Here is a 26,339-nt window from a genome sequence, read left to right as displayed (position 1 = left end):
CTAGATTTCAATAAATTATTTTTTTTAAAACACGTAGTAATACATATATTTACATGTATATATACATAGACGTAGAAGCATTTCTAAAGTGTCTTTCCTTTTCAAAATTTTAAACAATTTTATCAATAGTCCATATCTCTTGAAACGTATTGCAATTAATTGTCCCGTAAAGTCAACACGACAAGTTCATTTTTTTATAATTCATTGCCCAAAAAAAATTATGTTCAAAACTCGTTTATTTATCGTAGCTGCTCCAAATTTAATTTACTTTGTCCCCATTTAGATATTTTTAATACAAAATTTTGTGACTTCAAAAAGAAAACTTTTTGAAACACTGTAAAATGAAACATTTGTTAGTGTGTAATAAGTTTATGTTCCTTTAATTATGTTTTTTTTTATTATAATATCAAAATTTTGAATTAATCAACTGTATTATGAAAATCCCTCTCCTCCACTCTTCCACTCTATTTCCTCATCCCTTAACCTTCTTACAAGCTCTTTTTTTTCTTATACCTCATATAATATATTATTTTCCCCTTTACTGTGTGACATGTTCTCTCATTATATTTGTGAAAAACTTTAACTGGATGTATGTACTATTTTTTATATTTTGTATTCTTTTATAACAACTGTTGTTTTTCCTTAATAAAAAAAAAATACATATATGGATATAAACATATATTCACACATACATACACATGCTCACATACAAATAACAATGCGCATCCACATACATACATAAATAAAAAATACGCAATTTAATTAATAAATATGCGAATATTCATGATTGCCATTTGGTTTAAAAAAAAAATTTTTTGTATTTTAATTTCAACATCCAGTAAGAATCTCAAATCCGTGGCATGCTCTCTGACTTCTAACAATCAATTTCATGAAAGAGCGAGGTCAACACCTTCCTCAACTTGACAACACTCCCGCTCTTCTACAATTCTGACAAAAATATGGATCTTATTTTCAACGTAATAGTATTGCCTCGATGCCAGAACAGTGCTGACCCCTTCACTTAGTATCAGGTCCCTATTGGAGTATTTTGTATTATGGTTGTGGTTAACGCTTGGGTATTCATTTCGTTTTTTTATTTTTTTATTTATATACGGCATTTCTGCCATTTACGTATATTTCTGCCATTTACGTATATGTTTAATCGTATATGTGTAATCACTACCGTTCTCAATATACAGGCGTTCTTTAAACCCTATCACATCCGAAATCACGATGATCAGGATGAGCAAGAAGACATATTGGCACATCAAAATAATTTTTTAAAACGAATAAAATTTACAAAAACAAAATATTTAAAAAACAAATGGTTGCTGACTTCTGCTGGAGACAAACGGGGAGTTGGAGGGGTACACCATTTGCAAACATTTGTTTTTTCAAATATTTTATTTAAAAAAATTTCTTCGTTTTAAATATTTTTTTTAATGTGCGAATATGTCTTTTTGCCCATACTGATCATTGTAGTTTCGGATGTGACACGGTTTAAAGAACACCCTGTACATGTATGTATGATGACAGTATTTAAATGAATCAATAAAATAACATCATCATCATTCAATTTCCGCACATAATGGTGCATAGGGCACTGCATTAATACACCAATCACAGTGTATCTTAATCGTTTCTGTTACATGGAGGTAGATGATCAGTCTTACGCTTTAGGTGCCAGTCGAGGAAATATAAAATATTATACAAGAAAAACACCTCATTAAATGAATATTTTATGTCAACCACGTCGGGAATCAATCCTGAGGCCTCTTGCGTGGTAAACAAATGCACTGACCACTACACCACGAGGCCGATATGAGGCCAACATTTATATACTTAACTTATTTTCACTTATCACTCGTCCCATGGTCAGTAAGTACAGTTTTTTAAAGGGTTTTTTTTAAGTATGTTAATGTCTTGTATATCTTTTACCGTCGGCCTCGTGGTGAAGTGGTCAGCGCGTTTACCTACCATGCAAGAGGTCTCGGGTTCGATTCCCGACATGGTTGAACGGAATATTACATTAAAAAGGTATTTTTACCCTAGAATATTTCATAGTCCTGAACTGGTACCTGAAGCGTAAGACTGATCATCTTACCTTTTTGTTACAAAAATGAACAAGATACACTGCGATTGGTGTAACAATGCAGTGCCCTATGCACCATTAGGTGTCATAAGTTTTTTGAAAGTAAATTGTAAAACTATATATCTGTATAGCCAAAACTGTTTCTATTTCTTGAATAAAATGTATCTTAAGGAGTCATATTATTACACGGCACAAAAACCCAACAAGAACATAACAAGAATCTGCAAGGCTGTGAAAACTACAAACTTTACGCGACACAATAACCCAGAAAAAACATCACAAGAATCTGCAAGGCTGTGAAAACTATAAACTTTAATGTTTTTTTTTCTGTTAGCCCTAGGTTGTTCGCAAGTTTAATTATTTGACAATGGTTATTATATATTTTAAAAGGAAATCAAATAATGGTTGGCACGTTTGCCTATGCCTTATGTTTAGATTTAGATAGTTCATAGATAGTTTAGATTAGGATGATATGAGTGAAATGGGCTACTTTCCGTCGAGTATCACGGAGCTGGTTTGTTTATTTGTAAATTTTTGTAAGAATGAACTGACTTTACAAATTTATCTGAAGTATGTACATTTAAAAAAAAACATAAGATATACGAGTGATAATCATTGAAAGAATACAAAACTTAATGATGCTATTATAAAATATGACTTTAAGCGCTAGTTAAAATATTCACAAAAAAATCATTTTTAGTTTCTCAATACCTTTGTACCTACTAATAAAAAGATCTTGGTTTTGCGATGATTTTTATTTTACTTAGAGAAAAATCCTGATAAAGTAAATGGAGTAGAGAAATGGCTCCAAAATACCCATCGGACCTTTGTATTAGGAAAAATACATGTCAAAGAAAATCTACTCTTAGGTCAGCATTTGATTCAGGAAGAAGAAAACTTGTCGAAATCCAGCGCTCCCCAAACACTAGATTTGGAGATCGTGCTTTTGCCGCCGCCGGCCCCTCTGCCTGGAACCAATTGCCTTCAAACTTACGAATCATCGACAGTCCCAGTCAGTTCAGATCCCAACTAAATTCCCACTTTTTTAAACTATCATACCCTCAATTTTAAATCTGGAAATATAATATATCACTTAATTTTAGTTAGAATGTAAGTTAAGATATACAATTGATTTTTTACAAAAATGGCGCTCCATAAATCAGCCAAATATTATTATATTATTACGGTTGAGGTTCCAGCTTAGATTCCCAGCTGTGAGGACGTGAAATAATTGTTTTAATTATGATTTAACTACACAATTATTAACTTTTTCTGCAATTAAATCTCCAGTGCAGTGCTCTATGCACCACTGGGTGCGGATTAGGAAATACAATGAAAAATCACAAAATATTAAACTGAAAAGTAATGCAAAATTATATACATTAAGACGTATGGCAGTTGTGCGTCCTATCCACTAATTAATTAGCCAATTTTCAAAAAACTCTCTTCCTGCCTCATATGTATTTACTCGTTCAATTTTTAAATAAAATACATTAAAAAAATTAATTTTTGCATTGATTTGTGCACAATGAATCTAGTTAAGGGAAAAATTATCCGTAATGTGTCACCAAACTGCGCCCGTAGGTGTTCGTGGGCGCCGCGACGCTCACTCAGTTCGCCGCGGACTGGCGTCGGTAACGGACGTTCCTGTTGCCAAGGTTAACCTTCGTGCGTACAAAGTCTTCGATGTTTATTTTGCGATAATCTTCTGATGAACTATTTTTTCTAAGGTTTCTTCCGTTTGTTCATTTTGACACTATTTATATGATTTACATTATTTGTGTTGTTCTAATTTCACTTGACCTAACTTTTGAATAAGTTTTACGTCCTTTTTTGAATTTATTTTGTGAATGTTATTTTGTTACATTGATGCAGCTTTTTCTATTCTAAAGGTAAGATTTTAAAAATTATTGCTTACAAACACACATAACATTAGATCAAAATGATTTGATACAGTCGATCAAAACATATTTAGATTAATAAACGTATTATTATATATAATAGGTACACATATTATTTATATTTAAATGAATTACATCACTTTAAATTTGTTTTTTTTATTCTTCATTTCACTATATTATTTATGATAACATTATATATTCTCAACACATATAAATAATTTATATTTATATGAAAATGATTATAATATTCAAACATTTGATAAGCTATGCATTTATAATTAAGTAGTTTTTTTCTCTTGCTATTGTTATATTAGTATATAACTACTTATAATTTAAAACATAAACAATCTCCATCTTAGAACAAGCTGAGCCATTTTAGGTGGAGACTGTCCTAACCAGAGGACGCTACATATTCATTTTTTTAATCGACTAGTTTTATATAAATTTTCTGGTATAAAATATGTATACTTGTTAATGAAATAATGTTGTAAAATAAATAAATATACTCACGCTTAAATGATGCATAAGTCCGTTTTATTATTGCGATATTTTTGATTGAGAAAATTACCTGCATATCAAATTAGATTATGATCAATATTTATTTTAGCTTGTTTTTGTATTGTGTATTGTCTCTTCGCCTAATGGCTTCAACCATATTACACGCTGACACTTAAGTCCTCCCACACAAAACGTTATGTGACACTCTTTATCGTTATGTGCGACAAAGTTGAGAACGAAAACGACTACCTTTAACCGTTTATGGAGGGGTAAAAGATATAACGATTATTGTATTTTTATTTTACCCTCAACATTGAGACAGAAAAACCTCAAGTAGAATAATTTTAATGAAATTAATTATAAAATCGTCATCGTTTTTCTGTCCTCATCCCGTGATGTAGGGGGCACTGCATCGGAATAAAAATTGCATTGTATCAAATAATATGGAAGTTAAGGTAATCTGCCTCACGCTTCAGGTTCTAGTCCAGAAATAATGAGATATCGTTCTGCAGAACCATTTGTAAAAGCAATATTTCCCTTTTACCCTTGGTAAAAATCGATCCTACGACTTTAAGTACTACGAGGCAGACTTATTTCCGCTTGACTTTTTTTTTTAATATAAAAAGAAATATTTGCGTTCTCACGATTTACCCAAATATTTAATTTTGAGGGCCTTTTTTAACGAGGTTGTAAATAACTCACTATTAGAAAATGGGAATCAAGTTGGGGTAGAATGAGATTTGAACCACGGACTGATGGGCTTTGAGTCCGAACCACTAGCCACGGGACCTAAAACCCGATTAATTTTAATTTCCTTTTTCAAGGTCGAGTCAAACACTTGTTCAAATTTCTGGTTCTATTTCACACAAATAACTCTGTTTTTCACCCTCCCGTTCACAGAAAAAACGTATTTCGAAACAAAAACCTCCTTTATTTCTCCCTTTCAAAATATTCGTGTGATTTATGAGGCTTAAATCAATAAGGGGAAAACAGCTGTTGGCCGTTTCACCAATCTTAAACTCACTTTTATCATCACACCCCTTTCCTCGTAGGGGTAGGCAGAGAGGTTAGAACACCACACAAGTCTACTTTAGCAAATGTAGCTAGTTTTTCCCCATTCATACATCTTCGATTGTGTCTGCTTCTGATTTGACCGAAAATGAGATTTTGGTTTATCTGATCAAGCCACATATTTTAAGGCCGTCCTTGTCCTATGTTACTATTCATTTTAGCCATGTAAATCTGTTTTACCATTCACTCATCATTAAGTATACTTTTTTTAGATTTGTACTCAATTCAAATTTCATAATTTGAAACCCTGTCATATGTCGATTTACCACACATTTGCCAGATATCTCATGTCAATCGCGATCACTCTGGTACCAATTACTAGGCTTACCATAATTATAAATTGCTAAACCGGATTTTTTGTCGCCATGGAGGGAGGGGGAAGTAAGTTTAAAAAAAAATTAAGCCCCGAAAGTTGCTTTATTATTTAAATATATAAATACACAGTATGGTAATTGATCAATGCCAACATGAACATGACCACAATACCAGAGAAAATGTCAACATTTGACTCCCATTTAGAAAAAAACTGAGGGCACAAATTTCAATTTTATATAAGTCAGTAAAAAATATATTATTATATTAAAAAAACATTTATAAAAGAAAATAAAATCAAAATTCAAACTTAAGGTTAAGACACAATGATGTGCTTAACGAAGAACTCATAAATTAACTAATATTATTACAGCACATATAGGAAAATGGTTATGTGTACTTTAAGATTCGAAATAAACACAAAAAAAGAAAAAATTTAAAGCAAGATTTATAACAAATTAATGAATCTGTTTAGGTTTACTAGATATTAAAATAGTACCTATCTATGTAATTTGAGTAAGATATGTTAAAACGACGTATACACGTGAAAAATATTTTGCGTAAATCAACTTTATTTACCTGGTTGTTTTATATTGTATTGTACTAATCGTATTTCTCGCTGGAATGTACTTTTCTCAGCATTGAATCTACATATTTATTAAAACTTTAAGGCCGAATCGGCCGGGACTCCGGTTCAAATGCGTACCTACAACCGGTGCAATCCCGGTAAAATCTGGACGTGTGATAAGCCTACCAATTACCAACCAGTGCTGATAAAAATATCATGGCAATAACGCGCTACCGAGAAAGATCATTAAAGGGTTATCAATCGCGAAGTCAGCTATAGTTTTCAGCAAGACCATTGGTAGTAGGTACTCATGTCAAAAATTACAACCACAGCAAAGAAAACGTCTGTCACATGTCATGTTTGTTTTAAACCAAAAATTTGCAACGATTTTGTTGTATGTAATATAGCGAAATTGCATTTCTGTAACTGTTATGCGTTATTACTCTTAGCTAAAAATCATGTTAGTTCTCTTAAAAGCAAAATAATTTATTACATTTTGTACACTTTTTATATGCATTTTAACCGCATGTCCTCCTAAAGATCTTATTTCATAAAACATCATCATTCAAAAGATGCATCGCAAAAATTGGTCAGAAAAAAAATTCAATGAAGACGTGACCTTCCGAGGAATTAAACCCAGGACCACAGACATGGTAAGCGAACGCACCAACTACTTAATCACGTGGCGAAGTACAGTTAGGTTAGGTTAGGTTCAATTGATTTCCTTTTTTAGTATTTTTACCTGAGAGCAACCATCGAAATACTTGTTGGTAATATTGTACACGCACACACACCTACCCACACAGACCTACCCACACACACAGACGCACACACCTGTATTCATCGTCTGCTCGGACACGGATGGATATTTAAGTACAGTAAAACTCCGAACTCCAGCTGACCGGATTGCCAAACATCCAGATCTTTATCAGGAAAAAAAATTAAACGATACGTTTTTAATTGAAATTAAATTGTGCTAGACATGTTTAAGCAAGTTTTAAATGGGATTCCAATTTGTCTTTTTTCAATGACAATGAAATCTGGCACTCATTTTTTCGGATAATTTAAGTTTTGTTGTATCTACCTAAAAAATAAATGAAGCCATTTTATTATAAATTTTCTAATAAATATTTCAATCATCACAGAGGGCGTATATTAAATTATTTCGAGTTTAATGTATTATTATAAATATAACTTACAAAACGTCATTTTCATTTAATAACACTTCAAGGGCGCTTAAAAAGGGCGCTTAAAAAGGGCTTTGAATTAGGCAAATATTTTTGTATTTGAAGAACTAACCTTGTGGTTATTCACTGTAATAATATAAAACAAATTTGTTTTTGGTCTTCTATTGTTCATTTAAAAAATAACATGACAAAAAGGCTTTACTTATTAGCGCCATATGCATAAAAGATAAACTTTATTAGGGTTATGGTCCTGTGGTAGTATTGTGAGCTCACGGACCAAAGGTCCGAGGTTTAAATCTCACTCTACCACAACTCGATTTTCATTTTTCCAGTACAAGTTATTTACGACTTTTAAGAAATAGTCTGAAAATTTTAATATTTGATTAACTTATAAAAACTCAAGTACTTACCTTTAAAATAAAACATACCATCGCGATAGAAAAGCTTGTGTAGCTATGAAACCGGTAGGTAGAAAAAAAAGTGGCTAAAAACCAAGTATTTTGAGATTTATTACATTGTTTTTTTTATTTTTATAATATTGAACGCTCATAATCCCACGGGGTCGATGATCGGTCACAACTGGTAAAAGCGTTGATTCTCAGGAACAATGAAATCAATGTTTTCGTATTAAATGTATTTTGATTGATTTTAATTATTATAATAATAATAATAATAACGATTTAATAACAAAAATTACAATTAATTTATCTATTACATATTTTAGGTAATAGATTTTTTGGATTATGTCTAGTCTGCATAACTAGGTACAATCTTTTTTAGGGCAGACTTTTTTATGCAACATAACAATAAACATGACTACCTTAAATTTAAATATAATTATTTTGAGATATTTTGTGAACTAAATTATTATTTGTTTCAGAAAGTTACTGAAGATTTTTCGCACATTCTATGCAAAATAGGCTGGGATTGAAACGGTTGAATAAAAAAATCGTAAATATAGTAAATACATTTATTTCTGAGAACACATAAAATTTTTGTTTGAAAGAAAGTCAGATTCTTTTTTGTCAAGTTTCTTTTTTTGTTATATTTTAGTTTATGATTATTTCTTCATGTACATAAATGAGAATAAAGGGAAATAAAATAACTCGTAACATTCGGCCATTTCCGCATTTTAACGATATATTCCGAGGAAAGAACTCCATTTTGGCATCCTTCCATTCTTCTTCACTTCACCCAGCCGTGGATCGTAAGATCGAATATCCCACAACACTGTTGTCACCCAGACGGGTGCACTCTCATACATTCGGCAATTTGGCAAACGCCATTCCAGCAAGCGACAATGAGCTCAATAACACGTAGCTCTCAAACTGAAGATTTGAATCATTATTTTAAAGCGTTCTAGAATCGTAAATTTAAATACAGAGCGGGAGATTTACGAGCTTATTATGCCGTTTTCTTTGTAGCTAATGATCGAATTGTAAACCAAAATACATGATATTCATTCTCAATCATTTGCACGATAAATGAAATTTTTACGCATTTGCACATGAGAAAAATATATTCAGTACAGAGAATGTTTTAAAATGGAAGACGAAAATTGTATGTAGGGTAAAGCGGGGATAATTAAGCTAAAAAGCAAATTGGTTAATTAAAATACATACTTGTATCTCAAAAACTATGCATATCGCGACAATACTTTATATTATGAAAAGAGGGGGCCAATAAAGAAGTATAAATCGCGCGACTGTTAGTTTTCGCACGGTTAACAGTCTAGGGGCATAAACGCTTTGTTTATTTAAAAAAAAAAATTAAAAAAAATATTTATCAAAAGCATACAAAAATTAACATATAAATTATCAAGTCCTACTGAACTGCATAAAATGCAGTTCGTCAGCAGGTGCAGCAGTAAGTTCTAATATACAGGGTGTTAATATATAACCCTGTCACATCCGAAACCACGATGATCAGTATGGGCATGAAGACATATTAGCATATTTAAAACAATATTTAGAACGCAAAATTAAAAAAAATATGAAAAAAAACAAATCGTTGCTTACTTCTGCAGGGGACAAGCGAGGGGGGCGTGGCCATGTGGTTGAAGGTGTATCAGACTCCCCCCTCCCCTCTTCTCGCTTCACCCTTGCAGAAGTAAGCAACCATTTGTTTTTTTTAATATTTTTTTTTTGTAAATTGTATTCGTTCTAAAAATTTATTTTAATGAGTCAATATGTCCTCTTGGTCATAATGATCATTGTGGTTTCGGATGTGACAGGGTTAGAACACCCTGTATAAACACAATCGTATCTCTTAAATTCATTCAGTGTTCACCAGTGTTATTAGGCCTCCTGACCTGTTGTGGTGAAAAAAAAAACATATTTTATTCACGAGAGAAACAACAAAAATGGTATTTATTAAGAAATAATTTATGTGACGTATAATTTTCCAGGCTAAGTTTATTTGTCCAAAGGGAATATTAATTTTCCCCCTCGATGAGATATGAACATTTCTAGCTATACCCCCGTGACCAAGCTGACTAATGGAATGAGGAAATATTAATCGTTCTTTGCTAATTGAACATTATAATTGTGTTCACAAATTGCATTCGGCAATGTCCTGGTGCGTGGGCTACGAACAATCTGCTTAATTAAATATTCAAAAGCTAATTGGCACAGATTGAATACTACAACCACGGGGAATCTCTAAAACACCATTTTGAGTACAAAAGTAAATAGTCCATACATTGTAAAAATTATGATAAGATATCAATGAAATCCTCAGAGTAATTTCCTAGAGAAGCCCCTAAGCTAAATTCCATATATATTTTTTAATAACATTGAAAGCCGCACCCATCTACCCGGATCTGTTTCAAAGGTCTTTTGACCTCTTTTTAGATTCGCACATTACAAAAACAATACTTTTTTAGCTGTAATGAACAGTAAATTATTTTTTTCAATTGTTTGTTTACTAAAGATTTGCGTCATTTTTTTTCGAATTTACATTTACTGCTTTCAATCGCTATTGCCGTCAGAGCAACCTAAGTATAAACAGTCAATTTGTCTTCAATCTTATTTTTCCGATTCTGACGGCGATAGGGTATGTTAGTTCATTAGCTTGTGAGTAAACTGTTCAAACACAACACAACCCATTGAGCCTAAATTTTTATCATTGTTCATGAATTCGCTCTATTCCTAGCACCATTCTATTCAAAACAAAGACCTCATCATTATCAGCATTCCCTTTCCGCAACGAATGGTGCATAGGGCACTGCATTGGTAAAATAAACCAAAAAAGGGGAAGAAAATGCCGAACACGGCCTGTTGACAACTGCCTCTCTGTTTCTCCTGTAGAGTTTTAAATGGTTTTCTCTCCACATGAGCAAATGCTTAGAAGTTCCTGATTGGCCCACATTAGTATATACCTCCTGATCTCAACAGTTTAGATAAATTTAAAGAAGTTTAATTGCAGAAAAATCCAATTTTGAAATATAAACCTTGTATATTATAAGCAAGGTAAATAATAAAGCAACTCCCATATAAGAAATATAAAAAAATAAAATTGTTACACCAATCGCTGCGTATCTTGATCATTTTTGTTACATGAAGGTAAAAGGATCAGCTTTACGCTTCAGGTACCAGTCTCGGGGCTACGAAATATTCTATTGGGAAAACACTATTTTAAAGATATATTTTATATCAATTAGGAATCGAACAGGAGATCTATTTTATTGTAAACAAACGCGCTTATCATTAAACGACGAGGCTGACATATGAAAACCTAGCATCAACCTTTTCAAAATCTGACATCATCCTAGTTAAGACCTATTAACTAATCTATCAATCAACCGTATTAGCTTCACGCAATATTAAAATCCAAACCTACGTACTGGGACAGTGTCCTCAATAACACATCGCGGCGGCGAAAGAGTACCCCAACCCGACCCCCGACCGATACACGCCTTCTAGCCTTACTCGATAATGTATTAGTAGATAAACCCTCTTCCCTTTTACGGAAATAGACAACTCATGACTTGAGTTTGGTTCTGCATTACCGCCATGAAGATCATCCTATTAAAATTTTTGACGTTTGAGCCTTAAAACAATGCGGATTTAGATTCCTCGAAGGGCATTCCACTTTCCCACGCATTAATTATTAATTAGCCCTTAAGCATACCAAATTGCATACAACAAAAGCATTTCAATTTTTCGATATGATTATAATTTGGTTTTTAGTTTAACAACAAACGTGTAATGCGCAGCTTTGGTTAGCGCTTGCAATTCTCATCCCAAGTACATACGACCCGCTGTATTGATGTGATATGTAGCTATCTTCGTGGTCAATAATCAAAGAATGGTCTTTTTCGTTTAATGTCGTGTAGAGTAACAATACAAAAATAATAATTATTTATGTTAATAAAAAAACATAAAAGTTAACGCTATTTACCTCGTATTATAGGACGAAAAATTGGTTTTGACATAGTAATAACTCAATTAAATAATGTTTTGAGTGTGTCCAAATGCTTGCAGACTGGCTGGATTTTCTCCCTAAGGAGTTGTTCATTTTTTAATTTGTTGCAACAGAGAAGAAAAACATTTTTGAGTAGGGAATATGGTAGTCTAGGCATTTACAGGACTTATGACCAGTCAGTGGCTGATTTAAGTGGCCACTTTGCACACTGTGTAACATTCACCATTCTTATGTAACATGCCTATGTTTAACCAGCCATTGAAGCATTGGAAGAGTTAAGGAAATTTGAATGTTCAGTGTTCTGTGGAGTTTGGAGATGGAGATGGAGATAATGCGGAGCCCACAATACATAACAAACAAAAAAAGAATTGAAAATGTTGAACGAAATTTTTTTAAATACCTAGATTATAAAAACAAAAAAACACTTAGTACTTACAGCCAATCTGCCAAACAATATTGATTTTTTTCCCTTGAAAATAGACGCACTGTATCTGAATTATGCTATTTAGATAAATTGTTAAATAATAAAGTAGACTCTTTTAACCTACTCTCCCAAATTAATCTCAATGTCCCCTTTCGCGTGACAAGAAATAAGAATTTGTTCCAGCTGCCAGTCTGTAGCACTAACTATGCACAACTCTCTTTCCTTTATCATTCTTGCTCTAACTATAATGCTTTTTTTCATCTTTAGATTATATTTTACATGCCCCTTTATTTATTTAAAAATAAATTAAGACTCCTTTTTTCTGGCGGCGATACGATCCCACTTACTATTAAATGATGCTCACACTTGAAACACACACCTGAAAACTTACTCCTACACTAATACACATAAACACACATCTACACTTACTCTCATGCAAATACACATAAACACGCCTTTTTTTTGTAACACAATTTAATAATATGTATGATTCGTATTTAGAAACTTTGCTGGTCTGTCTTTAAACTGTATTTTTTTTAATGTTACCATATCATTGTCGACTGTTTGTTACTTAAAAAAAAATAGGCAAAATGATGAATGTTACACAGTGTGTAAAGTGGCCACTTAAACCACCCAATGACAGGTATAAGCCCTGTAAATGGCTAGACTACCATATTCCGATCTAGAGAATTTTATTTCACAACATTTTTTATTAATTCAAAAAAGCTTCAACTCTCTACAGAATTATTGTCGAGTCAGAGCACTTTACTGAAATTTAAAAACAAACCAACATTATAATTTCGCAAATATACCCAATAATAAATAATTATAAATGTATTTATTTGAATCACTTCATCATCATTCCCGTTCTGCACATAATGGTGCATAGAGCACTGCACTGGTAAACCAATCGCAGCGTATCTTGATATTTTTTTTGTTACATGAAGGTAAGATGATCAGTCTTACGCTTCAGGTACCAATCCTGGGTCTATGAAATATTCTAGTGTGAAAACACCCTTTTAAATAAATATTCCAAATCAACCATGTCAGAAATCGAACCCGAGACCTCTTGCATGGTAGGCCAACGCGCTGACCATTACACCACGAGGGCAAGTTTCGATTGATTTGAATCACTTACTTTTTTGTTATTCATTATAATTAAATCGATACAAAACGTTTTTATTTTCATAATAAGATTCATGACAAAAAAAACAAACAAACAATATTTCCTTTAGTTCACTCCTGTCTAGTTTTCAAGATTATATCTATCTCACTTCACACCTCCTATCTTTACAAGAACAACATGACAAAAATACTTGACCTATGAGCTCCACTTATTTCGATTTAATATCTAATAAACCCTAATAAATAAAAAAAGATACGATTTATTCGGTAATTATACCTCGATAAACTGTAGCTTTGAAACCGGTCAGTAGAAAAAAAAATATAAGTGTGCAAAAACACACTGTTTTATATTATTTATTTTATAAACATTATAAATATCAATGTAGGAAGCTGAAGTAGTATAATATGTCGAAATAAAATTATATAATATATTTCGAAGGCAAATATTATAATACGAGTATATATGTTATCTTTCATATTGTTGTACTGCGTAAGATATTCATGAGAAACCAAGATTAATCTTGTTTAGTATTTGACTCGGAAGGGAAGTAAATATGTAGATTCAGATTGAACAAAATATTTCGGGACAATGTTTGGAATCAAACGCCTAACAATGCAAGGCTGTATTGTGCACGAATATCTTAAGTTAGTAGAGAAGGAAATACAATAAAAGAATAGAAAAAATAAAATACAAAACGGGTATTTCTTATGTATCAACTCTCGCTTCCCCCTACCATGGAATCACTTCTCTATAGACCGCAGAGTGTGTGCGGACCAACTACTGCTTCACAAAATTATGACAGAAATAGTTGACCGTGAATAATTACTTAGTTTTATAACAATACATGTTCCGGCACGATTTGTAGACAGTACCACCGGTTTTATGTACCAAAAAGTAAAACATCGTATGTTAAAAATGCTTTTTTTCGTGGGAATTTTTCAGTATACAATACAAAATTTAAAAACATAGACTACACAAACATCACTATGTCAGATTTAAAATTGACACCAAAAATGCGTTAAGTAACTTAATAGACATTGTAACAATAAAAATGTACAATTTTACATCTCCCTTCCCCTTCTTTTCCTCTTTTCATGCATCTTTGTCCTAATTCCGCCCAATTTACAATTGCTTACTGTTCTTTTTAAAAAATATATTTTCTTTGATTATTTAAAAATGTATACATGAAAATAAAAATTTTATAAGTTCAATCTTATATGATACCTTCCTTCAGCTCTTTTACTTCACAAAAGTCAACAGAAGGAAGAGTTGATGAAATGTGGATGTTCAAACATGGGCAGAATGGTGAATGTTACACAGTGTGTAAAGTGGCCACTTAAACCAGCCAATGACTTGTCATAAGCCCTGTAAATGTCTAGACTTTCATATTCCTTTCTCAAAAATATTTTCCCTCTCTGTTAAAATAAATTTAAATATGAATAACTCCATAAGGAGGAAATCCAGCCAGTCTGCAAGCATTTGGACATACTCAAACATTGTTATGCCTTTTGTTTTATTTTACACTTATTTTCATGGATTCGTAAAGCTTAAAAAGAAAAACACTTAATTATAAGCGTTTTAAAGTGACTTTGAATGTATTTAAAGAAGTTTAAGTTTCGGCCGAAACTAGTACAGAAATCGAAATTCCGTTTCGGTATCAGCTAAAAATGATGTATCGGTCAGTCACAACATTTTATATGATGTAAGAAAGCTATTTTTTTTTAATCTGATAAAAAAGTAGGTACCGTGATTCTAATAGTCTCAAAACCAAAGTAATGAAATATTGTGTCTGTGGCGTTTTTAGGAAATCGCAAACTCACATGTGTGATAATTACCCAAATGTTAACAATCATTAATAATTCATAATTATCAATTGATTAAACACCTTTCAAATTTTAAGTACCTACTTAACTGTTTTGATCATACGGTTGTTAAGGCGGAAGTAACCAAATGGCATCACATCATGAAAAGTTTTTAAATGTCTAGGTAAGAAATCTTTTTAAATTCATTTCAACAGAGAGGGAAAAATTTTTGTTTGCCAATCCTGCCAGTCTGCAAGCATTTGGACATAATCAAACATTGTTGAATTACTACCTGGTAAAAGAAGAAGTATAAAAATTGAAAAATTGTTTTCAGGCGTTGCCTAGTAGGTGATTTGGCTCAGCCGGATGAATCTCACCCACATGATAAAGGTTTCAGATCTTTTACTTCACAAAAGTCAACAGATGGAAGAGTTGAGGAAATGTGGATGTTCAAACATGGGCAGAATGGTGAATGTTACACAGTGTGCAAAGTGGCCACTTTAACCAGCCAATGACAGGTCATAAGCCCTGTAAATGCCTAGACTTCCATATTCCCTTCTCAAATTTTTTTCCCTCTCTGTTGAAATGAATTTAAATATGAACAACTCCCAAGGGAGGAAATCTAGCCAGTCTGCAAGCATTTGGACATAATCAAACATTGTTGAAGAAATCTTTTGCCTGAATCCAGGCGCAAGTGATCACAATTGACCAGTTCGATAAATACTTTAAAGATTTATAATGAAAACTATGATTTATCATTTATTTATTCATATATATGTACCCGATATGATACCTCGTATAACAATTATAATATCTTATAGTTGGGAGAAAATCAAGCTTATCTACAAACATTTGGATATACTCAAAACATCGTCGAATAAGGATGACCGGAGACACCCCTAAAATAAACAAACTAGCCAGAATGAACGAAATGACAATAGAGCTAGCAGTAAAAGTCGAACATTTCTGTAAAATGTTGATTACCGACGCATACTTGCTACACAAGTAGAGACGTCTCTAAGGGTTCCAGTAATTAAAAATCAAACTCGCCGTTTTTTAATTTTGGTAGTTACGAGAGTTCAAAACACCAAACTTCTGAGTTTTGAGAGTTAGTGCTTAAGAAGAATATCAGATATAAGTTAGTTCGGTTTTATAATTACCATTGAAGTCCGAGCACAGACGCACCAACCTCCTATAACGAGCAACTTGAGGATGCGGTGGTAAACCTGGCTTGGACACGTGCTGCGCATGCCTCAGGAGAACCTAATCCCAAGTTGCATATTCTTTAAACCTGTAGGCTCACGCCGTCCTGGAAGGCCGTTGATCACGATCTTTCGACTTTATTCTGCGGAACTAAGGGGCGCTGGATTGACATGGGAGGAACCGAAAATGCTGGCTGGCGATAGGGTCTCCCGGAGGCAACCGGTGGTGTCCACATGTTCTACTTAGGAGCGGACGTGGAAAGAATAAGTTACGAGAGTAGAAACAATCTTAGAATTTGTGTAAATTTGAATGAACACCCAGGCTGAAAGAGTTAAGCATATTTTATTTAATGGTGTTATTTTGTAGTATATCTTGTAATTCAGTGGTCATGTAGGACCCAGTTTAAAGTCAATGAAAATCCATGTATATTATCAAGGTTCTTTAATATAATCATACCGTAGAGTTGAAAACAGAATCTAATTTATTATATTGAATAAACGAATAAATACATATTTTTTCCGTGCATGAATAATTTATTATGATATAATCATCGTCTGATTATTGTTTTTTTTTTAAATCGTGATATGTAGATAAACAAAAATAAAGTACATCGATTACATAAAGAAAAGGTAATCGGTCATACGCTTCAGACGCTAGCCCAAAATTAGTTTTGTTTGTCTACTGCACTCTCAAATGATTTTTTTTTCAGACGCAGTTTTTTTCTTTTACTATGAATTTAATATCCAGTTGTTGAGTATACACGGTTATTGGATTTTCGAACCCTCTTTTACTTGAGCATCTTTGGATGAAAATTAAAAAATGTAATACAACATTCTGCCTTTAAACTGGTTTCAACGATTTCAGGCAATATTGCATGCTCTAAGCTTTGATAATACCGAGATAGAATATAACAAGCAGTGAAAACCAAAACAAAGCCTTGTAGGAAAATACCCGGTTGAGGTAGAGGAATGAAAAAAGTACCAACAAGGGTGAAACGTTGTGGGTTGGTAGTCACGACAAGAAACAAAACATAATAAATTTCTTTTCCGTCCCGGGCTTCGTGTAAATAAATTCACAACGTAGGTTTTCTGTGGACTGTAAAAGGCGATCATTTAGAAAAGTACGATGCTTTGTTACGGGGTTGCTATTCCTGCAATATAGAAAAAATCTAACTTCGTTGTTTAACTGATTGACTGTTTAACCAATTTTCAAAAATATTTATTTTGAAACACCTTTGCATTCTCGATTTATTTATAATAAAGAGTAAAAGAAAAAAAAACATATTGCGTTTTCATGAAAAAATGTAGAAACAACAAACGGTAAAAAAAAAACAAAATATTCTTTTTTTACTTAGACAAAAACAAGATTGCAACAAAAAATTAGACAGATTTAAGAGAACGTCATAGATTTCCGTAAAAATGGTAATATTTATTAAAATGAGATGGAGAACGTTTTATAGAAGAGAATATAGAAGTATAGGCATCTACAGGGCTTATGATCTGTCATTGGCTGGTTTAAGTGGCCACTTTACACACTGTGTAACATTTACCACTCTACCTATATTTGAACATTTAAATTACTTTTACTTCTTCTAAATTTAAGATTGTTTTAATACAACTTATACAAAAAAATGAACTTCTGTTCTCTTCACTGCGACATATGTATGTATTATTATGTATACCCGGATACTATCCATGGCTTTATCCCACTGAGTTTCTCCAGGGTATGCATGGTTACAGCAGTTTGAAGACTAGAAGGAATGTGTATTTAACAACGCACTTCTATCGATTGTTGCGCGGTATTATTGACAACCCTGAAATTATGCGGAGCATTAGCTTTTATGTTCCTGATAATTACCTTAGACAGCGTCAGCATAGACTGTTTCACATTCCAATATACAGGACCAACCTGCCAATGGTTATGCCTGTTGGAAGGGCTATCTCTATGTTGAACAATATCACTTTGGACATTGTCATTTTTCACGTCTCTGGGGGAGTTTTTCCTTACAAGTTTCTCTTACAAGATTCTCTTACTTTTTTAACATATTATGCTTTGGATATTATGTATACTAATGTGTTTTTTTTTATATATACCTAATTTTACCTTATTATTTCTACATGTATGAATTAAGATATTCCATTATGTAATATACATAAATAAGAATAAATAAATAATAAATGATAAATAAATGATATATTTAACTAATATGTAAAGACGATTATTTTCATATGTATACTATTTTCTTACTCTTCTTAATTCATTTGTATTTTTTTCTATTTTTGTGTAAAATACATTTCTTTCTTTATATTTAAAAATGCACTTTTGTTCTCTCTACTCCAATTAAATATATATGTACTATATGTATTGTATACCCATATATTTTATACTAATATATAAAAATGATTTTTCTTCATATTTATTCTACTTAAAAACATTTTTATGTTTTGCTTCTTTTGTGTAAAATACAGGTTAATCTTTATATGTATTTATGTATGTAAAACACGTAAAAACTAACAGGGCGCTTTAATAAATAAATATACATTCCTTCAATTCTTCTATCTGTTGATGTTTGTGAAGTTAAAGAGCTGAAACCTTTATAGATGTGTTAGAGATTCATCTTTTCATCAATTATTTCACTCACATACTAGGCAACGCCTGTAAACCTATATATTTTTTTATACTTCTTCCTGGACCAGGTGGATTCATCTACAGTGTTTTGAGTTTATCCAAATTTTTGGAGACAAGAACTAACCAACCCCTAGAGAGCTGTTAATATTAAAATATTACAACAGAGATGGAAAACATTTTAGAGAAGGGAATTAATAAGTCTAGGCTCTATATCTTCACAATCTTCAGCAGATGGAAGAATTGGAGGAATATAGATGTTCAAATATAGGCAGAATAGTTGATGTTCAACAGTGTGTAAAGTGGTCACTTAAACCAGACAATGACAGGACATAAGCCCTGTAGATGCCTAGACTTCCATATTCCATTCTCTAAAATGTTTTCCATCTCAGTTGTAATATGTTAATATTGATAGCTCCCAAAGGGGTTAAATTCAGTTCTTGTTTAAAAAAATTTGGTCCAACTCAAACCATTGTTTTACTTTCAATTTGAAAAAATGTATTTGAAAACTTTTTACGTTTATAAATATTTATACATTTTAATGAAAAAATCATAATCACACGTGCAATTAAAAAAATATATAAAATGACATTCTACAGAAATCAATAGAAGTTAATTTTGATGTTACGAGAGCTTTTAGTATCGTGGGTTTTGCGTTTTTACTAAATAAGACGAGATAAAAATTCGAAAAATATTTAGATATTTTGTATTTCACTTATTTAATTGATTTTTATAAAAGTATTCAAGAATGACTTACACCCACGCCCACGCTTAGACGAAATGAATAAAAGATCTTTCGTTTATTAAATAATTTCCCAAGTGTTCGTTATCTTCAGTAAGTGAATAAATTATTTAAGTCAGTTGCCAAGAATATAACGCTTAATTGTTCTTTATAATAGTTTAAATGAAGAAGGGTTCAAATTAGTAGAATAGATGTGTACAAAATCTTCGACCCACGGCAAAATTATATAATCACTCACAAAAATCAATTATATTGAATAAAGTACATTCACGGAGACAGGACTGCTGAATACGTGAGAACTATATCACCGGATTGGCCCGTTTCACACCATGTCAGAAATCCACACGGCATAATAAAATAACATAGGGTGGATTAACGTTTGTTGTATTTTAGGATGGGTGCGTGTGAGCCAATTTGAGGTTAAATGAGAAAGGTGGATTACAATTGAAGTTATTTACTAAGTAGTTACACACGAGTTACATCCTATTTTTTCGTACAGAAAGAATTTACAAGAGCGAGCACTGGTGGAGAGCTGTCGGCTAGGTAACACGAACTATCAAGATGAAATGTGTCGAGTTCTTTCGATGTGCAGGCTGACGTTGCTGCGGACGACGCGTTGCGGGCCAAAACAAGGTTCGGACCTGCCAACTTCACGGCTGTTGGTGTTGCCTGCTACAGTATCATTATAACTTTTTTATTATACGTATTTATTCAATGCCAGGTAAATGCTTTAATATCTAATACAACATGCTGCCGACCAATCTTCCCTCGTTTTCCTTTTACAAAATTTTTGCCTTCGAAAAGCCGCTAAGTAAATCAAAATAAATACAAAAGAATAAAATAAACGTCAACTCACCGTTATTTTACTCTGCCGTCTAGATTTGGACAATACGTGTGAAATGGGTCATTCTCTGTCGTATATTACGCGGCTGGTTTGTTTATCCGAAAATTCCAGTAATAATAAACACAGTATAGAAGGCAACAGTCAGCTATTGCCGACTGTTAAACGCTAAAAAATTCGGCCATTTGGGCCTCATGTTTTGGCTCTCCGGGCCTCGTTATGTTTGCCCAACGGGCTTCAGTTAATCGGCCATTCGGATCTTGGTTAATAAGAATCTTGGGCACCTAGAAACATCACCCCATTGGACCTCACAATTTATTTTTGTTGTTCAGAGTAATCTTAATGTAATCAAAAATATTAATTTCCCCAGAATAATGTTACCAAAACTACACAAAATTAAAATATAAAATATTTTTAATATCTACGTAAAAAGATAGGTTAGTAAGCGATTAAAATTAAATAGTGAAGAATCTGTAATTTAAAATAACAGCTGTTGCCGACTAGAACACACTAGTGAGTTCGGCCCTACTGGCCTAAACGAATGTGTCATCTTGGCTTTAGTAAATCGGCCCCAAGGGCCTAAGTTGATCGGCTCTTCGGGTCACAGTTAATTAGGATCTAAAATGTGCTAGATATGTTTTTCATAAAACAGATTAAAATCAATATTCATGTATATGTAAAGCGCCCTTGTGGGATTATATTATAAAAATGGCGCTGTAGAAGTTGTCCATAATAATAGAAGAGTTTTTTATTTAAGATACAACTTAATGATTTTTGTGAAGTAAAACAGTATTTTCTCGGAGTTATTGAAGTTATGTGAGAAAGTAATAAATATTACCTCGATAATATTTGCAAAGAGTATTCATTATTTGCACGCTTATATTACAAAAACATGAGTACATTCAAATGTCACTATACTTAAGTTATCCCGACCCATGCAATTATAACGTACTTTCTGTAAGGATTGTTTTTGAATACGTAGTACTTCAGTTTATGAATAAACTTGTTCACAACTGGTAAGTACCTACATAAACATTGGACATCGAATACCTGCATGGGTACATACAATGATAAATAAATAAAAAGAGTAAACACATATCGCAAGAAAATTTCAACGACTTTTCAACTTTTTGACTCTTTGTTTTGTATTAACTTCTACTCTTAACAGCGACAAAAAAAAAAGTATGCAAATGCCCCGAATCAGCGGATGAAAGTTAAAACTGGAATATACTGGGAGAAATCATTTAAAAAAACGAACATGTAGTATTATTTGTGTAAAACCATTTTTATAGTACCATATTGAGTTAATTAAATAAATTAGTGTTTAAAAAATAGTAAAATAAACATTTTAAACCATTACCACCAGATTCGTATAATTTGAAATACGGAAAAAAAATTGTTTTCCTAAAATACCTTCAAAGTACCGTAAACTAATAATTTTTTAATGAACTTATAATGAAGAGTTTCTTTATTATTTTTCGCATGTACATGAAAAGCTTAATTCATAGAAGTAGTTTTACAAAAAGCGATAAACGTTTTAAAATAAAAATAATATATTTTTAGGAACGGAATAGTCACAAAGTAAACCCATTTTCCTGAAATAGATTGACCGTTAAGTAAATAAATTAAAACCTGGAAAATACTGCAATGAACGCCATAAGCGAGCGCTTCAAACGGAATAAATATTTTAAAGAAATCTAAAGTCAAAGAGTTTTCCAAAGGATTTTCCCGTTATTTCACTTTACTTTTCATCATAGGAAAGATCTTTGCTGTATTTCGTTTTTTATTTTCTTATCAAAACTCGAGTAATTACCATTCAGAACTAAAATATCCCTGACTTCGGTTAAATTAAGAATTATTGGGCGTATTTATAGAAATATAAAATTAATCGCAACTAGAGTAAGTCTTTTTATTAAATACTGAATATTACTGGAATATTTTTTACTTTCACAAGAAAAAATGTGATATTCTAGGGTCGTTCTTATCTTTATGTTTAAATAAAAAATGTTTAAAGTATTTACAAGTTTTTGCTTTGAACCCTCAGAAAAGTCTTATTTGAGAAACCAAAGAAAAATATAACTCCATGCATATTGAATAATATTTATTTTGATTTGTAGCAGTTAATATAAAAAAACAGTCAACATAATAATACAAATAAATATTCAGTCATCGTTTTTCCGTAGAGATAGGCAAAATATAATATATGTAATAACACAATATTCTGTATTTGCACACAGACCTCGCTTCCTCTACGTTTATAAATCTTCTAAAGCACGCACGCTGATTGTATCTACTTTTGACATGTCCACTTGTCCACCTTCAAGCGTTTGTTGAACTTGTTCATTTATTTATTTATATTGTTATACGGCCTAAGCCAATTATTAGAGTTACATGAAGAAACGTATGTACTAGAAACTGAACAAAAAAAACATATAACTATGTAGCAAAGACAAACAAGGGCCGTAAAATAAAGGTCTACAATATATAAACAATATTTATAATATACATAGATACAATATATAAACAAGATAACATAAGGCTTTGAGCTAAACCAGTGGTCGGTAAACTCATTAGTAAAAAGAGCCAAAGATCAGCATTAGGACGATGAATATTTATTTTGAGAGCGAAATTTATTTTCGTTTTAATCTGTTTCCTCTTCAAAGCCAACGAACCTTATTATGCAATGAAGATCTCCGTATTCACTCTCTGTTATTAAGTAAACATTCTTTAAACAAGCGATGTAAAGGATATTTAACGAAAATAATTAGGTTGACAATCTTGATCACCAGATCCATAACATTTGAAATTTTTTGCCTCTCGATAAATGATGCAATGGTAAACAAGTATCTCGTTATTGATTTTTTCTTCGAAAATTGAAAAAAACCGTTTTCACTTCGGTCATACTCGTACTTTTAGCTCCATCTGCTGCTCCAAATTGAAATAATTTCATCAAGTTTAATATGATGCTTCTTCATGCATTTGACTACAGTATTTGGAATATCCTCAATAATTAAAAAAACAATAGTCCTAGAAGTTCTTCTATAGAACCTGTAGACTAAATAAATTTGACAAAAGTGTAACTTGCGCTGAGCCGCACTCGAGGGGCTAAGGAGCCGCATGCGGCTCGCATCGTTAATCTTTTCAGCCGTTTTTTCGCTGTCCATTCGCTCTACATGTCGAAATAAACACAGAGCTTCCTTCTTGATTTTCCTGATAATTACTTAAGACAACGTCAGCATAGATTGTTTCATATTCCGATATACAGGACCAACCTGCCTATGGTAATGCTTGTTGGAAGGGCTACTGCTATGCTGCACAACATCACTCTGGATTTGCTCCATGTATCCGAAGGGGTTTTCCGGAGCAGTTTTCTCCTACTATTTTGACATGAGTCTCTTTTATGTAATTTTTTCTTTTTCATAATATGTACGTATTGAATATATGTTTGTAATGTATTTATTTAACTTTTTGAACATAATTTTATTCGAACATTGGTGGGCTTATTGCCAAATGGCAATTTCTTTCAACCAACCAATGAAGTAAAAGTTTTTTTTTTATAATTCAAGTTACAGAACATATTTAATAGAAAAAAAATATTAAAAATCTAAAGATATATAAAAATAGAAATAAACGTATTTTTTTATAAATTACTTTAAATCAAAACTATTACACAATGGGAAAAATGAAAAAAGAGGATAGAGGAAAAAGTAAAGGAGGAGAGATTAAGAAAGAGAAAGGAGATATTTCTTCAGACGTGATTTAAACAGAGATAATGTAGTAACATCTTTAATGGTGGATGGGAGATGATTCTACAGTCGAGCCGCATGGACACTATATGAGTTAGAGAAGAAAAAGGAATTGTGAATGGGTATTAAGAGAGTGTATACGTTTTATTTAAAATAAATAAATTGAATTGAATTGAAAAATTTCTCCAATAATCTCGTTAGTTTTGTAAAGTATTCTCCCTTTTATATTGGCAATGTTAGTTGATTTTATATATTATCCTTCAAAACACATGATGTAGTGTTTGTATTCCCTGCAGAAATTCCGGAGTACCTGCTTTAGTCTTTACTTATTTATGTTCTTGTTTCAAGACTAGAATAAATCTCAAACAAGAAAGTACTACACTATACTTATCTTGTTTCTAGACGGGATATAGGGAGAATGTTTACGAGTCAGTTTCACACAATATAAAGACCTTAGTCTCTCGGTGTTTTAAGGTAAAATACAATTTCTAAAAAATAAGACTGATTTTATTTCAACCCGGCTTGGCGTCAACGAACCATTTTTACACTACATGGTGAATGAACTGGGTGTGGGAAACACGAAATTAAATTACCAACAGATAACTTAAAAATAACATTATTTATCATTTTATATTTCTTTATTTTTATTTTCTTGCACACATTAACTGCGATATACATTTTACTATCATTTTTTTTTAATACGATTATTTCATGTTCATTAGATATTATGTGAAAAAGAAACAAAAAAGGATTTTTTTTAAATCGAAGTAAACTGAGATTTTATTTGTAAAAACTTATTTGTTTAGAGTGAATATGTAAAAATAATTCAAATTTTAGGCATTTAATATGCATATTTCAATTTATTTCAACAGAGAGGGAAAACATTTTTGAGAAGGGAATATGGAAGTCTAGGCATTTACAGGGCTTATGACCTGTCATTGGCTGGTTTAAGTAGCCACTTTACACAGTGTAACATTCACCATTCTGCCCATGTTTCAACATCCACATTTCCTCAACTCTTCCATCTGTTGACTTTTGTGAAGTAAAAGAGCTGAAACCTTTATCACATAATCAAACATTATTTAATATGCATTTTATTGACTCTTAAGACTGTGGTAAATAATTCCTTTTGCGCGCGGTGATGCAAAATCGTGTTACCAAAAACAAAATACGCAATATTCTAAAGTTCAGACATTTGAAAAAAAGAAAACATGGAGACATACTGTTCCATCATTTCTTTTCCATAATATTTAAAAATGATTATATGATTTAGTCTTGTTATAACAAAAAAAACACGAAGTGTTCTTGCATGCGTCAGTCCCACATCACTACCATTAACCAATTGAATCTGTTTTACCCAAACACCGGCCAAAAAACAGCGTTTTTGTCTTCCTTGTTATGAGTTCTATCTTTGTGCTCCCCCTTATACAAATGTATCGCCGTATTGGCGTCACATTTATTCTTATAGCGAGGATAATTAGTTTTTGTATCAAAATTCAGCACAGTTCAAAAAATTTTACTTTCCAAATCCGGAGTAAAAATATCCATTTGAAGATAAAAAAAATTACTATTTCATTATTTTTAAAATAAGAGAGATAAATCAAGTATTATATCATATGTTGTCTACTGTAATATCACAGCCACACGAGAGTTAATTCGGGATATCTTTCGGTATTGTCTGTGCCCGAAAATTTCCCACAAACTCTGAAATTGGGTGTGAGGCGCACTTCAAACTCATTTATCTCAGCCCACGCTCAAGGCACTACTAAAACAATG

At 32.1% G+C, this 26,339-nt stretch overlaps 1 protein-coding gene across 1 annotated transcript in view; it reads left to right on the top strand.

The window, feature by feature from the left end:
- Positions 1 to 3,713: 3,713 nt before the first annotated feature.
- The window catches only part of rdgC (retinal degeneration C), a 401,333-nt gene continuing 378,707 nt past the window's right edge, over positions 3,714 to 26,339 (top strand). The window contains exon 1 of the mRNA XM_088237799.1: positions 3,714 to 3,822. The gene's annotated coding sequence lies outside the window, so the exon portion shown is untranslated. The remainder of the gene's footprint in view (positions 3,823 to 26,339) is intronic.

This window comes from Micrasema longulum, unplaced genomic scaffold, assembly GCF_059751315.1.
Source record: "Micrasema longulum isolate JH-2025_06_02 unplaced genomic scaffold, ASM5975131v1 h1tg001792l, whole genome shotgun sequence".
Taxonomy (NCBI): domain Eukaryota; kingdom Metazoa; phylum Arthropoda; class Insecta; order Trichoptera; family Brachycentridae; genus Micrasema; species Micrasema longulum.
Note: the sequence above shows the minus strand (reverse complement) of the source record. Positions and strands in the feature narration are given on the sequence as shown.